This window comes from Carlito syrichta, unplaced genomic scaffold (assembly GCF_000164805.1).
Source record: "Carlito syrichta isolate Samal-C Ts95f unplaced genomic scaffold, Tarsius_syrichta-2.0.1 Scaffold304720, whole genome shotgun sequence".
NCBI classification, from domain to species: Eukaryota; Metazoa; Chordata; class Mammalia; order Primates; family Tarsiidae; genus Carlito; species Carlito syrichta.
The window spans coordinates 21198-23191 of NW_007248816.1; positions in this window are offsets into that span (position 1 = coordinate 21198).

Genomic DNA, 1994 nt, shown 5'->3' on the forward strand with positions numbered 1-1994 from the left:
GCTGCAACCTCAACCTGCTGGGCTCAGGTGATCCTTCAGCCTCAGCCTTCCAAGTAGCTGGAACCACAGGCATGCGCTACCATGCCTGGCTGATTTTTTTTTTTTTTGAGTTGGAGTCTCACTCTGTCGCCCAGACTGGAGTGCAGTGGCCACTCCCGGTCACTGCAGCCTCGACCTACTGGGCTCCGGTGATCCTTCCGCCTCAGCCTTCCAAGTAGCCGGAATTACAGGCATGCGCTACCATGCCCGGCTGATTTTTTGATTTATTGTAAGATGAGGTCTCGCTGCACAGGCGGGTCTCGAACCTGCGAGCTCAGGCAATCCACTCACCTCAGCCTCCCAAAGGTGCGGGATTACAGGCTGAGCCACCAAGCCCGGTTGATTTTTTTATTTATTGTAGAGATGAGATCTCACCAAGTTGCCCAGGCTGGTCTCGAACCCCTGCACTTAGGGAATTCTCTTGCCTCAGCCTCCCAAAGTTCTGGTATTATAGATGTGAGCCACTGCACCTGGTCTTTTGCTTTCTTGATAGTGTAATTTGATGCAGAAACTTAGAAAAAAATTGTACTGATGCATAATAATTGTACATATTTATGGGTTACATGTAGTATTTTGATACATGCATACAATGTGCAAGGCTCAAATCAGAGCATTTAGGATGTTTACTACCTCAAACATTTCTCATTTCTTTGTACTGCAAACATTTCAAATCTTCTAGCTATTGTGACATATACAACATATTATTATTAAATGTAGTCACCCTACTGTGTTGTAAAACACTAGAACTTATTCCTTCTATCTATCTGTATGTTTGTACCCATTAACTGACCTCTCTTCATTCTCATTGCTCCACCATTCCCAGTCTCTGTTATCTATCATTTTAACCTCTACTTCCATGAGATCAACTTTTTTTCGAGTTGGAGCCTCACTCACTCACCCAGGCTGGAGTACATTGGCATGCTCACAGCCACCACAGCCTTGATCTCTTGGGCTCAGGTGATCCTTCCACCTCAGCTTTCCAAGTAGCTGGAATTACAGGTGAGCACCACCACATCTGGCTAATTTTGTGATTTATTATAGAGATGGGGTCTTGCCAGTTTCCCAGGCTGGTCTTGAACCCTTGGACTCAGGCAATCCTCTCACCTTTGCCTTTCAAAAAGCTGGGATTATAGGCTTGAGTCACCATGCCTGGCTGAGATCAACTTTTTTAGCCTCCACATATAAGTGATAACATGCAATAAAACCTTTAATCCATTTTGAGGGTTTTTGTTTTTTTTGTTTTGTATATGGTATGAGGTCCAACTCTGTCCTTTTGCATGTGGATATCCAGTTGTGCTAACACTGTTTGTTAAAGAGATTATTTTTCCCCCATTGAATGGTTTTGGTAACTTTGTTGAAAATCAATTCACCATATATGTAAAGGTTTGTTTCTGAAGTCTCAATTCCATAGCACTGGTGAATATATCTATCTTTATGCAATTATCACAGTGTTTATTCATGTAGCTTTGTAGTAAGTTTTGAAATCAGGAAGTGCTGGGCTTGGTGGCTCAGCCTATAATCCCACGCCTTTGGGAGGCTGAGGTGAGTGGATTGCCTGAGCCCGCGGGTTCGAGACCCGCCCGGGCAGACGAGACCTCATCTCTATAATAAATCAAAAAAATCAGCCGGGCATGGTAGTGCATGCCTGTAATTCCGGCTACTGGGAAGTCTGAGGTGGAAGGATCGCCGGAGCCCAGCAGGTTGAGGCTGCGGTGGCCGCTTGGTGACAGAGTGAGATTCCAACTCAAAAAAAAAAGAAAGAAATCAGGAAGTATGAGTCCTCCAACTTTATTCTTCATTTTCAAGATCGTTTATTTGGAGCCCCTTGAAATTCCATATAAATTTGAGGACAAGCTTTTCCATCTCTGCAAAAACAGCCATTGGAATTTTGGCAGATATTGCAGTGAATCTGTATATCATTTTGGGTAGTATTGTCATCTTTTTTTTTTTTTTTT